This window comes from Notamacropus eugenii, chromosome X (genome assembly GCF_028372415.1).
Source record: "Notamacropus eugenii isolate mMacEug1 chromosome X, mMacEug1.pri_v2, whole genome shotgun sequence".
Classification (NCBI taxonomy): domain Eukaryota; kingdom Metazoa; phylum Chordata; class Mammalia; order Diprotodontia; family Macropodidae; genus Notamacropus; species Notamacropus eugenii.
The window spans coordinates 40,379,222-40,395,402 of record NC_092879.1 but is presented as its reverse complement, the minus strand read 5'-3'; the positions used below and the strand labels follow the sequence as shown (position 1 = coordinate 40,395,402).

Genomic DNA, 16,181 nt, shown 5'->3' with positions numbered 1-16,181 from the left:
CCTGTGAGTGATCTTCACCCTTGAGACACAGTAGAAAAGAAAGAGCTTGTCCCAGGCTGTCAGCTTTAAAAACATAGCCTATTCCAGCTTCTTGTACAACTGAACGTGACTGCTCCCACCCATATAGTAGGGGAATGCAGAGAAGCAGAGCACCTCCATCATAAATGATCTGGCCATGCTCCAAGCCCCATTTTACACACACACACACACACAAACACACACACACACACACACACACACACACACTCTGTGTGGAATAGATTCACGGTTTCATATGCAATCCTCTATTTCTGTCTCTTTATATGAAAATATTAATATTTGATGATTTTCTAGTTCATTAAAAATTAAAGAAGGAAAATTATTTGGGGATCAGAAAGAGACAGCATGGGCTCATCAAGAAATCAAGAACTTGTTATAGCAGAGAAGCCTCATTTCCTTTGGTAACAGCAATACTAGACTGGTACACCCGGTAAATTCTCAATATCTAGTTGTCCTTTTCTTTAGCAAAGTATCTGAGCTAGGCTGTCCTGCTAGACTTATAGATGAGATGAAGAGAAGAAGGCTAGACAACAACTAATTAGCTGGTTGGTTAATTTCAGAACTGTTGAAGGGTCAGATGAAAAGAGTCATCTCAGACATTTAGTAGCTATACAATACTGATCAAGTCACTTTCCCTCCCTCTGCCTCAGTTTCCTCACCTGCAAAATGAGGATAATAATAGAACTTACTGCTCTAGGTTGTCATGAAGATCAAATGAGATATTATTTTTAAAGAGCTTTGTGAACCTTAAATCTATAAAAGTAGTTATGGTGATGATGATGATAACGATGATGGTGATGCTGATGATGATGGTGATGGTGATGATGATGGTGATGATGATGAATCAGCAGCAACAACAGAATACAAAGTCCAAGAGATGAAATCCAAGTTAGTAGAGTATACAAATCCAGGTGCAGTATCAAATACAATCATAATTATCTCAGGAAATATTAAAAAGTTAATGACCATGACATGCCTCAGTTTCGATTCGTTGTTATTGTTGGTAGTATTGGTGGTGGTGGTTGTTCAGATCTGTGACTCACACTGTGATATTCCAGGGCAGAAACTCCCTCCTCCAGTGCAGGTTGGAAATTTGTGTGTTACTATAGTCTTAAAGAATTACCTAGAACACTGAAGGGTTAAATCATGTGCCTATTTTCAGTTAATAGGGGACAGAGGCAGTCTGGTTTTGGTGACTCTAAAGTAAACCCTCCAACTACCGTTCCACACTGCTTTTGTTCCTTTAGAATGTGTGTAATATAGCCTGGTACATTCTAATAGTTCAAGAGGCTTTGTGTCTCCAAATAAACACAAGCTATACGTAAAAAAAGAATCTTTTTATAATGCTATAAGTAATGAGTTAGTTTCAATTCCATTATTGAAAATGCATTATAACACATATTAGAATGAAAGGTTCCTCTGATTTTAAATTTTTTTGAGAATTTTAAAAAGTTATTCGATTAGACACATGTAACTACATGGTGGGTCTATTACTGCAGGAAAGATGTTACTCAAGAAAAGTAGGTTATAAATAATTATACACTGATATTTCAAAGCTATATCTCTTTAGTAGATCTCTAATCCATCTCAATTTACCCTACCAAATTTGGATTTGATACGGTCTAATTAAATGGTCTCCATATAAAATATGTGGAGATTTTTCCTCCACAATACAGAATTCCATACATTTCAAAGTATGCTACTGATTCTGATATTGCTGGCAGGTTAAGGAAGGTCATGTACTGAGAACAAGGTAGCAATTCAAGAGATACCAATTATTCACATGAAATCTATCGACTCAACTTCTTCAGGGTTTCCTGCTCACCTTCCATTTGAGGTCATCAATTGGCATCTGGAGGATTGAGGGCATGGAGAGACTTAGGAGCTATGGCGCCTGCAGTTAGGACTCTATCTAGTGCTCAGTCACAAAAGAGGAGGGTACCATGAAGGGAAGCAACATCTTTGTCCTTCCAGAATCTCTCATTCTGGAAATACCCCAAGACCAGCCCAAGGTCCAATCAAGAAGCATATTCTTTGGGGCTTCTATTTTCTTTGCTTTTTTCCCTCTCTTTTAGATTGCCAGCACCTTCCTGGCCTTTCTCCTTTCCCTTCTATCAAAGCAGGAAGAATCTATAATTTTTGTTAGCAGAGGAAACTCCTAGGGTGGAAACGTCTACAATCCACAGAGATCAAAACCTATCGATGATTTAATAGATCGATCCAAGGCCATTTACTCAAGTCACAAAGAATTGTTAGGTGATATAAATAAGATCACACTGCTACTTGTTGCCAAAAGAGTGATGTGAACCCACATTTTTCTTTTTTCTCTTTTTTTTGTATTAAGTGTCTCGTTTAATTATGAAAAGCTTAACAACTTTTATCTAGTTCACATTTCTGCCAAATAACCACAAGCTGCTTGCTGGTTAGTAACTGGGCCTCCAGTGAGAAAAAAACACTCAAGTTGGACAGCATTCAAAAAGACACATCCAATTAAAGGAGGCCTGTTTGCTATATATTGCAGAGCTAAGTCTTAATGTACACCAGTAGTTCTCTAATTTTTAACTCTGAGAAACTGAAAAAAAAAAAACATCCATGAAGAAAAACCACTCAAAACATTTACCTCAGTTGGCCTTTTGCCTGTTTCAAGCTCATGAATAAAGATAACACTTTGTTAATTCTATTGTGGAAAAATTTTGCAAGTGGTTTTATTTACAATGCCAACATTTCTTAAAGGGCAAGTCAGATAGCAAGAAAACTAAAGTTTAAAGCTGGACAATAACTGGACAAACTGCTTTACAAAATAAGAAAAGGAAAGCCAAAAATGCCACTTTCCATACAGAAGCCATACAATTTCAGTTTATTCAGACCAAAGTAAAAAGACTTTTGATTATACTTGTTAAAACAGCCATAGGATTACACTCTGGACTCAAAAAACACTACACATGCAATGGGAATGATCGATATCCTGCTAATACAATGGATTTGCTGCTGCATTTGTCTAATATTAACAATTATAAACAGAGCAGTGCAAGTAGTTATTTGGAATGATCCTTACAGTGTTACAGTGTCAACAGGCACAAAACTTCACTTTTCTTCACACCACTGGTTCTCTTTGAATACCTAGGTTTCTTCCTCTTCAGTAAAGTCATTCTTGATATTGAATGTTTTGCGAATCTCTTCTGGAGTTTTTCCCTTGATCATGTTTGCAACAGTCTTGCATGTGACATCAAGCAAACCTTTAATGTCTAAGTAGTTTCCAGCCAGAATAAGTTCAAAAAGGGTTCCTTGGTCAACTTTCAGGAATTTTTGGTCCCAAACAGGAATATCATCTGTTCATTTTTCTTTGTTCTCATCATCCTCAGGAGGAGGAGGTTCTTCCTTGTGGTGGGCGCACCACTGAATTACCTTTTCTAATATTGCTGCATTAACATTTGCTAGAGGAACTGGATCATCATCCCCTTCATCATCCATTCCCAGGTCTTCCAACATGGTCTTGATAGTTACAGACTGCTTTGCAATTTCAACACCAACTTCAAATATCTCTCCAGCACAACTCAGCAACTTTATTGAAGGCTTGGTTCTGGATCCCCAGGGACCCCGGAGGGCAAGCTGGAAGAACCGAGAAGACCCAGTGGGCTAAGGGACAGGCGATGAAGGGAGAAAAGGCCCTGAGGCAACGCGGAGCACCAAGACCACTACGAACCCGCATTTTTCTGAAATCAAATCCAGCACTCTATTTACAAGGCTTCTGGAAACAACCGAAAAATCTAAAGCCTCTATTAATGGGACAACAGCCTTTAACCTACAAGGATGGAGCTGTTAGTAGTAGAACTTCAGTTATTATTAAATGAACTGTTGTAGGGGGAGAATGGGGTAGTATCAACGATTTAAAATCTTATCACACAGGTAGTCGTATAATCTAGCTGCATGTAAAGTCAATCCTAGCCTCCCTATTTGGAAAGACCCTTGTCTTCCATCTAGCCCAACCCTATCCCAATACAACCTTAGGTTTAGTTCCACCTATTCTTAGTGAGGTCTTTCCCAATATTTGAGCCCTCTGTGTTCTCTGCTGATTTCTGCCAACACATCTGCACTACTCATGGCACCTAATCCTCCACTGTCTTTTCCAGTACCTTCACTCTCCATGTCTAGTTCTTCTGAGTCTACTTCTCCTATATCATCAAACACAAGGCTAAGGTGCACAACAGCTTTTTAGCAAGTGCTTGCATAAGGCAGCTTCTTGTTAAGTGTACATAATGACTTGGCCTTCAGTAGTTGGCAGAAGGGTTACACTGATGGGGATCAGGTACAGTTTAGCAAGACAAAACTCAGCAGAGAGTCAAAGAAATTTCTTTTTTTAAAAAAAAATTATTTTATTTATTTTTTTAATGTTCTACAATCACTATCATAAAACTTAGCTTTTAACCCCCCACACCAACCCCCCTCCTTCCTCCTCCCTCCCCAAGATGGCATACAATTCTGTATAGGATCTACATATACTTTCCTATTGGATATCTTTTCACTGTAGTCATGCTATGTAGACCAACTAAAACAAATAGAAGAAATCATATAACAAATCAAAACGTAATACACAAATACACACACACACACAAACATGATCTGCTACATTCTGAGAATGAATTCCGTAGTTCTTTCTCTGAGTGTGGAAGGCATTTTGCTTTGGAAAAACATTGGGAATTTATTTTTTTTTTAGTTCTTGAGTTATTATGAAGTTCCAAGTCTACCAGAAAAAAGTGTCGCACACTGTGGTCGTTGCTGTGCACAAAGTTCTCCTGGTTCTGCTCCTTTCACTCAGCATCAGATCATATAAGTCCTTCCAGGCCTCCCTGAAGTCTTCTTGTTCATCATTTCTTATGGTGAAATAGTACTCCATTACATTCATATACCATAATTTGTTCAGCCATTCCTCAGTTGATGGGCATCCCCTTGACTTCCAGTTTTTGGCAACTACAAAGAGTGCCGTTATAAATATTTTTTTACATGTGGGACCCTTTCTTATTTTTATGATCTCTTTGGGGTACAGTCCTAGTAGCGATATTGCTGGATCAAAGGGTATGTACATTTTCGTAGCCCTTTGGGCATAGTTCCAAACTGCTCTCCAGAATGGTTGGATGAGCTCACAGCTCCACCAACAATGAACTAGTGTTCTAACTCTCCCACATCCTCTCCAGCATTTATCATTTTCTTGTTCTGTCATATTTACCAATCTTGTAAGTGTGATGTGGTACCTCAGAGTTGTTTTGATTTGCATCTCTCTAATCAAGAGTGATTTAGAGCATTTTTTCACATGATTATAGATATCTTTAATTTCTTCCTCTGAAAATTTCATGTTCACATCCTTTGAGCATTTATCAATTGGGGAATGACTTGTATAGTTATAAGAAATTTCTGATCCTAAGTTGGGGAGACATTTCTGACAAAGACTGCTCTTTTTGAACAGGTGTGTCTCTTGGCACTAGCCAGTCATCGTTATTCTGTATTCCAAAGACCTTGGTGCCTGGAACAATGAATCTTCTTTTGGAGAGGAAAATGCCTTTCATTGTCAGGGCTCTGAGAATCGACCCTCCTTATGAGAGAAAAAACTGCTAAGGTTCCTCCTTAGTCAAATGACTAGGAGTATGAAGACTCTTCCCTTCTATTCCCTTCTAAAAGAGTTATAGCTGAAAGCTTCTGAGTGTTAAAGGAAAAGTGCACCCACCCTTTATTCCATGGAAAAGTAGCAATGAATCAACTGAGTATTCTTATAGAAGTTAGAATTTGGAAACGGTCCTGTCCAGTAGTGTGAGACCAGCATAAAACAAGAGCCAACAGTCAGACCACAAGTATTTATTAAGTGCTAATGTTATATCAGGCACCATGCCAAACACTGGGATACAGAGACAAAGACAAGGTCTTTCCCTCAAGGAGCATTCAAAGTTGAACAAGGGAGATGATGTTCAAACAACTACATGCATATGACAAAACCAGAGTGGAAATAGAAAGTAATCTTAAGGGGAAGGCACTAGGAGTAGGAAACTCTGGGAAAGGCCTTCTGTAGAACGTGGGATTTGAGCTGAGTCCTGAAGGAAGATGTGAGAAGGGCCAGCCTTTCAGGCATGGGGAGAACAACAAGTTCTTTTATGTATATCTATCTCTCCATACACACTCCATATTTGTGACTGTTCTTCCAACTGATGGTATATTTGTGGGGGAGTACACCCAGATTTAGAATGGAAATATTTTATTAGTACCTCTTTTTTCAACTATGCTATCAACTGAAAGCCTTTACTTTGAACTAATTATGTCCTCAGGCTGACAAGAAAATCTAATCAGATCTCTGGGTTTTGAGTGGATGCATATCAACTGAGTATCCTGAAGCTAGTCTTGTTTGAGAGTACCCACTGTGTGACCTGGGGAGTACCCCAAGGAACTACACTTGCTGAATGAAAGTCACTGTTTTCTACTTACACAATGAATGCCCAATTGCTAAGCCACTGGGCTACCCCATGGTAAATCTAGTTTGGCTTGTTAAGATGGTTGTAATGCTCGTATTATTCCATGGGTATTCCAGTTACTAAGAAACCTTAAGGACAAAATTAGATTCACTAATTTTCCTAGGGGAGACTTCTGAGATGATCGATTTACTACTTATTAAAACTGTAATCTTACGACCAATGAAAAGACTACAGTGTGGCAGATTTCCTTAGTTACTTATGGCTGCTAGGCATGCCCTTTGAAATATCTCTAAGGGTTGAGAAGAAGACAAGAAAAAGTTGAGAGGGTAAGAGAATGAGACAGATCTTATAAAAAGCCAGGCTTGAGAGAAGGGAAGGAACAAAGCAGATGCAGATATTTACCAACAGAAACAAGCTGCCTGAAGTCATAAGCTAAAAGTCTCTTTCAGTACTATATCTAGAAAAAAAATGATGTACCAACATTTTTAGGGGGGCAGCTTGGTACAGTTCTTGGCCATGTCATAGAATAACTATCTCCAGCTGCTACTTCAAGGTCCCATTACCATGGCATCCTTCTCCTGAAACTCACTTTACCCAGAACTGGAAGAGATGAGGACAAGTTTCTCTGAGAGTCAAGCAACCCCTTCCCAGAACTGCAGCGATGGTTAGACTGCAATTTGTACAGCCATCACTATACCTTAACTGAATTTGGTGCTAGGTATACTTAGGGCTAGTTTAATGTAGTTAGGGCTCTGATCACCTTGAATGTAAACTAGCCCATCTTTAGAATTTTACCCATGATCAATAACAGGCCAAGGGAAGGTAAAAAAGTTTGGCCAAGGCCACATGGATAGTTACTGTTAGAGCATGGATTGGCATTCATCTCCAGACTCCTAACATTCAGGGCTCTTCCTACTATACAACACTGTCTTCCCCCTTCCCTTCCACATCTTCCCTTCTCCCCCCTTTCTCTCCTACCCCACCCCCACAGCACACAACTCTGAATTACTAATCTCCATTCAATATTCTGTCTCTTTAATCACAAAAAGGGCTTTAAAAAGTTGAAGTTAATATTACTAAATCATTTACAGCGTTGGACACATAGTATGATCCCAATGAATACTTAATTATTAGTGAAAATTTCCTTTCTATTGGGGATTACTACTAAGATGCCCAGGTCACCAGTGGGTTCGAGATATCACCCCATTTCATTCTGCACCAGGAAGGCAACAGAAAGGGAACAGGGTCAAACAAAGTATACTTTGGTTGTCCCTTTAGGCACAGTCAAGTCTATGACTCTGATGGAATAGACAAGTCAGTGCGATAAAACAGCTCATTTCAGAATCATAAAACTTGAGAGTTGGAAAAGAGCAGTGATCTGTCCTCAAGGTCACAGTTGCCTCATTTCCAAGGGTCTATCCTCAGACCTCAGGGTAGATCTATCCTGGTAGGGGCAGCTAGGTGGTGCAATGCATTAAAGCACTAGAGCAGGAGTCAGGAGGACTTGAGTTCAAACCTCACCTCAGACACTTGATACTCAGTAGCTGTGTGACCTTGGGCAAGTCACTTAACCCCAACTGCCTTATCCTGGGTCATCTCCAGTCACCCTGATGAATATCTGGTCACTGGATTCAGATGGCTCTGGAGGAGAAGTGAGGCTGGTGACCTGCACAGCCCTCCCTCCCTCAAAAAACAAAGTCAAGTGCAAGTCATGTCATCATTTTTCTTGCCTTCTTTGGCAACGAAGGACAAACACACACAGATCAATCCTGGATCATCACTTTCTTGGCTATTCCTACTCAAAATGTGGCATCTCCTCTTATGAGACTAAGAAGTCCTTGTCGTCCCCTTTGTATTTGAAGCCTTAACACTTGGCACAATGTATGATACTGAGAAATGGTTTAATAAATGCTTTTTCATTCATTCATTCATTCATTCATTCATTCATTCATTCATTCTCACTGGATACAAGAACAAAGTGAATAGAAAAGAAGAAAAGGAGTTTACATGGGTTTTGCCATGTTTCTCTGCCCCTTCCACTGAGCCCCACTTATTTTTCTTTTCTGCAACAGTTCCCAAAATTCTTTGAAAGGCCAAAAATTGGACAAAGATGCACTTATATGTGTTTCTTTTATGCTTATATACAGAACAATGAAAGAGAATAATTCCATTTGGAAGAAAAGAAGTGAACATTATTTAAAGGCTGGCATTTGTTCAGAAATTATGTAGATAAAAGGAACTAGGTGGTGTAGGAGATACAGCTCTGGGTCTAGAGGCAGTAAGACCTGAGTTCAAATCCTACCTCAGAAATCTACTAGCTGTATGACCTTGAGCAAGTGACTTAACGTCTCTGTGTCTTGGTTTTCCTCCCGCCAGGGGTTCTGAGGCTGAAATGAAACGATATATATAGAGCACTTCACTGATCTTGAAGTGCTCCAAAAACATAAGTCATGCTTATTGAAAGAGAAAGCCTATTTTGAAACAATCTATTTCACAAGATAGACCATCATTTTCATGGAAATCTTACTTTCAGAATCTGGAAAAAAATGAAATAATGTTTCTATTACTCCAAGCATCTGTCACTAGTCTGTACAAATCATCCCTGGGTATTTAAAAAACACTTCTTTCATTTCCAGCTTCAAGACTCAGAGTGTATCTTATGTATACTTTGATGGCACTGGGATCGCATCAAGGCAGGCCACTTCCTCCACCAAAGCAGGCACAGGCCCCTGAATGCAGAATACTACAATGTATTTTCAATAGGAGTGCACGTGTTTGATCCACGCTGGGCTGTGCGTCAACCAGACCCCAATACCTGCTTTTATTCTGCTGCCTTAAGCAACAGCAGCAGATAGGATGTCCCCGTCCTTGCCTGAGTCTACCTCCTTCACACTGATGACTCCCTCCCTTCTACTCCCCACCACTCTAGAGCTTACACAGCCTGAAGGTGAGGTGTATGTATACTGGAAATGTGCCCAGGATAAGGGAAAATGTGTTCATCATGCTGCACATGCTTGACAGCTGCCAACTAAAGGGGGCTTTCACATGACTCTCTTCTTACTATACTATTTCTTCCTGGTATGGGGGAGATCAATTAAATAACCACAGCAGCTTAGGACAATGAGATTTGAAAGTGTCTTTACAAAGCAGCCCAAATGGGGCTCATTCTGTGAGGACACTTAATGGTACCAGTTGTTGGCAGAGAAAGCACACCTGCAAGGTCTGAGAGTCTAGGCCACTCCACTTAAAAAGAAAGCCTCCAAGCCTTTAAGAGTGTGACTAGTTTTCTGAAAGAGTGAATGGATGAAAAATACAAGTGAATGAATACTGGCAGAATGCTGGCAAAGGGTGCCTGGATTACACAAGCATACTAATTCTATACATGCCTAAAAGGCACTGAGGAACATGACAGGGGAACTATGAAAACCTTTGCCAGCAGATGTGCTACTCACAACAGAAGCCAGAGTCCCATTTAGAAGAGCTGCCTTTTTATCAATAGACCAGGGAAACCAAGTGGTTTCTCATCACCTTTAAGTTGGACTTCTATTCTCCCCTCACTAGAAGCCTGACCTTGGCCTTGCCACATCCTCTCATTCAGGATGCCTTGAGCAGTCATCCAGGACCCATCCTTCTCTCTCTGTTGCCAGTCCCCCAAACCTCCTTGCACACACACACACACACATGCATGCACAGTGCACCTTCATCCTTGGGCCTCTCTTGAATCCTCAGGCATCTCAGTGTTCCAGACATTTCTGGACCCCCTTTCTTCACATCCCAGAATATCCCTTTCTTTTGTGCTCTTCCTGTTAGGCCCCCACTAAGTGACTGGAACGAATCAACCAGAAGTTAAGTTATAAGTGGATACTAACATCTAACATTTATATTTTAGTGTTCTCTTCCTTACCATCACTTTCATTGACCCCCAATCAAATTATAGTTTTTAGGACCAAAGAATCATATATTTAGAGGTGAAAGGGCCCTCTCCTTGACATCTTCGCTGAACACTGGTATGCCTTATCCCTTTCTAGCTATTGCCTGAGGAATTATTGCTGCTGGTGAGGACATGGTAACCGATTGCCCCACGTAGGGCTCCCGAGACCACAACTCTTTCCCCTGGGCACCACTGACCTGTATGCATTGTATCCCCCCATTAAAATATAAGCTTCTTGAGGGGAGGAAGAGTTTGGCTTTTATTTCTCTATATCTGGCACATCAGGACTTAACACACTTTTCATTCCTTCAAACTGAGGTCCAAAGGTATTAAGAGATTTACTCAAGTAACAGAGGCATGATTTGAACCCAGCATCTATGATTTCAAACTTGGTCCTCTGCATTGATCTGTGTCAAGACTGCCATACCTAAACAGACTCACAGATCCTCAAGGCTGGGGGCTACCTTGTAATATGCGCTGTCTTGTGTGCCTGTCTGGCATGTACACTCGGTGTAATACCTAGGCCCCTCTTAAAAAGTACTTGCAAATTAATAAATGCTTGTAGAATTGAACTTCAGTGAATCAGCCCATAATGCCTTAAGAGAGTCATGTGAAGAAGGGCAAGGTCAGCAGGGGAAATAGATTGGTTTTAGAGGGCCATTTAACAACCCTCACGGCATCCCACTTCAAGAGCAGACCCTGGGTTCAGGGCAAGAGGAGAGGGCTTTTCCTGTTAGAACCCTAAAACCTGTTGCCCCGACCCAGTCTTCGACTTGGGGAGCTTTCAACAAACTTCCTCTGAGCATGTAGCCTATGGCTCATCCTGCTCTATTCATCATTGGGGTGGGTGAACTCTTGTACACTGCTAGGTTTTTTGTTTTGTTTTGTTTTGTTTTGTTTCCCCACCCCTGCATATGAAAAGTAATGGTTTAACCCCCTGAGATAATAATCATTTAGACCAATATTAAGCAATGAAAAGTAAGCTAGCCTGAGGTCACAGGACCTGGGTTCAATCCCCCACAATGCAACTTCTTACTCATATACATGATTTGGGAAAAGGTACCTTCTCTCTGGTCTTCAATTTCCTCACCTATAAAAAGATGCATGTGGATTATGTGGCCTCCAAGGTCTCCTTTTACCTCTAAGACATGAGTTCTTAGCCTGAAGTCCATGATTTTTTTATTATCTGTATTTCAGGAGAATTGGTTTCCTTTGTAATCTTACGTATTTTCTTTTATGAACTCAAAAATGTGATTCTGAACAGATGTCCCTAGGCTTTATCAGATTGCCTGCCAAAGGAGTCCAGACTTCCCAAAAGGTTAAGGGTCCCTGAGCCAAAATCGATGCAGAGCAGTAACTGGAAGGGGGCAAGACAAGAGGCAGCAGGATGTAGTGGATAGGAAGCTTACCTCACAGTCAGAAAGGTCTGGTTCCAAGTTCCTCATTTCTCACATGACTTTCTAAGACTGCTTGGCAAAAGGGTTGCTGATCAGCATAGAAGAGGACATTTACTCCCTAGGAATTCAGAGGTATGAACAAAAGAAACACAGTGTATGATGGGGCTGGGGTGGGGCACATTAGTGCCAGGTTCATTCACAACATTTCTCAACTAAGCGGACATGCCTCTGGAAGCCCCTAGGTCACTATACTCCAAGTCAATGGAGGCGGGCATTTAACCTTGGGACAGCAATTCTAGAGATCTACATTTTGCTTTTGGTTCAAAAGAACACCCCCCCAACTGCTCAGTTTCCTTTTTGAGTAGAGTGAGTTGACCTCATTAGCACACTCCAGTGTAGGGCCCCTACAAAAATCCTTACTGCCTCTCTAATAAATGGCCCACCACACTCTACAGCTTGAAAGTATCAGTTATCTAACAAGACATGCTTTCATTATCCATAATTATTTTATGGCAGCTTTTAAAATTAGAATCATCAGAATATTTGGAAAGGTTCCTTACATATCTACCATTTCCTGTTGGTGCTTCCATAAATTTTACTGTCTTAAATATGAAACATAGAACCTATTTGTCAGTCTTTGGTCATTAAGGGGATGTCCTTTCTTCTTTTATTATTGTATGCCACGCTGGCTGTTATGTTAGGCTCCAAAAAGGCCAACAGAAATAGAGACGAAAGTAAAATACAAAAAAGAAAGCAAAATACAAATCAAAGTTGCTGCATTGATGGTGAAGGTACAGTTTTGAAACCTGTATTCCTTTGACAAGTCTCTTTGCACAATAATGAGGTCATTATTCCAGAGATGGAACGACAAAATGCCAGCATCTTTACTGATCTGTTTCTATGTCAACTGCTATCTACCTCTCCTGAGAAATAATTAGGTAGAAGTCACCTCCTAAACTGCACTGTTCACTTACGTCATGGATGATTGGGCCAAAGCCACTGTTTGCATCCAGGTGGCAAAATGAATAAAGCAGAGGGAATTGTTTTAAGGTTGCTCTGAGAGGGACCTAGGCTGGTGAAAATAACTTTGTCACAGTGAGAAGAAATTTAGAGGGCCCCTATATCATCTGAGAGCACACATCTTCCCCAGCTGACCCTGTTTTCATGGCAGCAATGGCAGCTTCTCCTGCCCAGTCATATTCCCATAGTAGTAGCTAAGTTCCATGATAGACATTTTTCTAACCCCTTTGATAGTTTAGAAACCTCACAATATTGAGTGCACACTCCTCCCTCCATCAGCAATAACCCTGGTAAAGAACCAGAGGGGAGCATAAGAGGAAGATTGTTGGAAAGTCTTCTCCACTGGCCAAAATTGGTGGGTGCATTGTTATGATCTGGGCAATATCCCAGCGGTGACTATTTCCTCCCAAAGCCCATATTTTGTTATTTTGGGTCTAAATATGGAATTTCTAGGTCTCCCATATAAATACAACAGAATGATATCAGAGTGAATCATGGTCCTTATTAATTTTTGAAACTTTGAAATTATGGCATATTTCATCCAGAATCTCAGGGTTGAAAAGGAGCTCACAGGCCATACCTAAAGGAAAAGCTCTACTCTACCAAACCTAATCAATGACCAGACCCAGTCTTTCAGTGAAAACATCCAGTGAGTGGAACCTCACAAGGCAGTCCATTGCACAAGTAGAGAGCACTGACTGTTAATTCAATTCGATAAGCAATTACTACATGGCAAGCAGGGTGCCAGGAATTGAGGGAACAAAGAGAAAAACAAAACTATCCCTTGCTCTTAAGGAGCTTATATTTTACAATCTCCTGGGAGAAAAATACAGATGCAAATAAGGAGAGCCTATCTGTCCATCCATATATCCACTGATCCATACAACCCTCCCTCTCTGTCGATCTATTTCTATAGTAAATTCAAAGTGACTGGGGGAGGGGGAAGAATTTAGGGTCCTTAATATTCTTGTAGGACATGATGCATTAGCTGAGGCTTGAAAGGAGCCAGAGGCTCCCTGGGCACACAAGTGAGGAAGGAGAGCCTTCAGAATTGGTGGTAAGCGTACAATGCCATCCCACCTTATTTTGTCTCTCCACTGTTCCTCATTTTGCTCTCAGGGGCCAAGCAGAAAAAGTCTGATACCTCTTCCACATGACAGCTCTTCTGAGTAGTTGAAGACATTAATATGGCATTTTAGTTCACATACGGCATATCCATCAATTATGAAAGCTGTTTTTAAAAACAGAAATACTGAACTGAACCAGCTGGCAGTCTCCCTGAATCAGGCATGTGAGTTGGAGGGGAGCACAAACTCTATTGGTGTAGGAAAATTTCAGAAGACTTTTACTTTGCAGTTCAGAAATTTTATGTGAAGGGGACCTTCCAAGGAGACTACCTACAGAGCTATTTCATTCCCTTCTTCTCCAAAAATGTCACCAATCAGATTGCACTATCAGAAAACAGAATTCAACAAGCTTTCATAAATGTTTCATGTGCACCTCAAACCCACAAATGTGAGATGCAAATATGACTTCTTCCTCTCAATCAATCAACAACCACTTATTCAAAAATCACTGTGAGCTGGTCCCACACTAGGCACTGGCCATGGAAAGGCAAAAGGGAAACAAGCAGTGGCTGCTATTGTGGAGGTGAAATCTAGCGAGATGGAACCAAGCATGTGCAAATACAGGCACATACATAATAGCAGCTGTGAATGACACCATTCAGCAAAGGCTCCATTGTGTAGAAGGTAGGACTGGGGTTGAGTCTTGAAGGAACTTAACTAGGGCATCTAAAAAGGCAGAGATGAGGAAAGAAGGCATTCCAGATATGGAGGACAGTCAGTTGCAAAGGCACCAAGATGAGAGATGGAGTGCTGTGGGAGAACAGAAAGGCCAGTCCAGCTAGACAGGAATGTACATGGAGAGGAATAAGGTGTAAAAGGAGGCTGGGAGTAGGCTGTGAAGGACTTTAAAAGACAAACAGTGAGAAGCAGCACAGTTCAGAACAGAGCAAGCAGCAGTCAGAGAGGGAACTGGAACATGCTGGGCACCAAGATCAGCAGCATCAAGACCGCGTCAGTGAAGGGCAGGATTCAGGCTCTGCAGCAGCAGGCAAATGCTGCTAAGGAGAGGGCCAAGCACCCCCAGTGGGAGGGGCACAAGGAGAAGCTGGCCTGGGAATAGGTTGAGGCTGAGGTCACTTCCTTGCATTGTCACATCCAGCTGATCGAGGAGGACTTGTACCAGGCTCAGGAGCGCCTGGCTGCCCCACTGAAGAAGGCAGAAGAGGCAGAGAAGACAGCTGAGAAGGTGACTGAAAATCAGGCCCCTAAAAATGAAGAGAAGATGAAACTGTAAGAAATCGAGCTGGAAGAGCCCAAGTGTATTGTTGAGGAAGCAGACAGAAAGTGAGGAGATGTCCCCCAAGCTGGTGATCATTGAGGGGCACTTTGCCCATTGGAGGAAGAAGTATGAGGAGATGAGACTGATGGAACAGAACCTCAAGTGTCTGAATGTTGCTGAAGAAAAAATTCTCAGAAACAAAACAAATATAAGGAGATAACAATTCTTACTGATAAACTCAAGAAGGCAGAGTTCCCTGCCAAAATTGCTGAGAGACCCGGAGCCAAGTTGGAAAAGACAACTGATGACTTAGAAGACAAACTGAAATGCACTGATGAGAAGCACCCCTACACACAAGTATGCTGGACCTGACTCTGCCTCTTCCACGAGCCCAACCCTGTCACTGCTCCTTCCACTCACTCCGACTCCTCTGGAGGTCAGCCTGCCCAGTCATCTGAGGGCTCATCTTTAGCCTGAAGGCTGCATTCTCCTCCCCACCCACCCACCTCTAGACTCAACTCCCCATGTCAATTTCACAAAGCTGTCTCTGCAACTCTCCCCTAGAGATCCCAGGTGGCCTAAGAACCGATTACTTTGGGGACCAGCATTTAAGGGAATCTGAGCACAAAGCAATAATGTCTTTAAAGCATGTTGTAGGATGTAGGTATTTTGTAATTACCTTTTTGGTTGTTGTCATAGCAACCATTTGTAAACCATTTCCGATAATTTCCAGCTCCTAGGCTGCATCTAATCACTTTTCTTCCTACTGGATTGGAAATCTTTCTGCCTAAACAGTGTCCCTTCTTTATAGAACAGTGAATGAAGTGTTAGCCTGTCTTACAAAGAGCTAAACATATCCAATAAAGAACTCCACCATGGGAAACCTCAAATGTTCCATACAAAGCATCAGCCAAACCAGAAGGGTCATTTCAGGAGTTTGCCAAAAATGGGTGCTGTTCAGGTCTTCAGCTTTAAGGAATCTTCGGTGTCTCC

General features: G+C 41.3%; 2 pseudogenes; one reads left to right on the top strand and one right to left on the bottom strand.

The window, feature by feature from the left end:
- Positions 1-2,928: 2,928 nt before the first annotated feature.
- LOC140516314 (S-phase kinase-associated protein 1 pseudogene) lies at positions 2,929-3,748 on the bottom strand (annotated as a pseudogene).
- Positions 3,749-14,771: 11,023 nt separating this feature from the next.
- LOC140515826 (uncharacterized) lies at positions 14,772-15,813 on the top strand (annotated as a pseudogene).
- Positions 15,814-16,181: the final 368 nt, after the last annotated feature.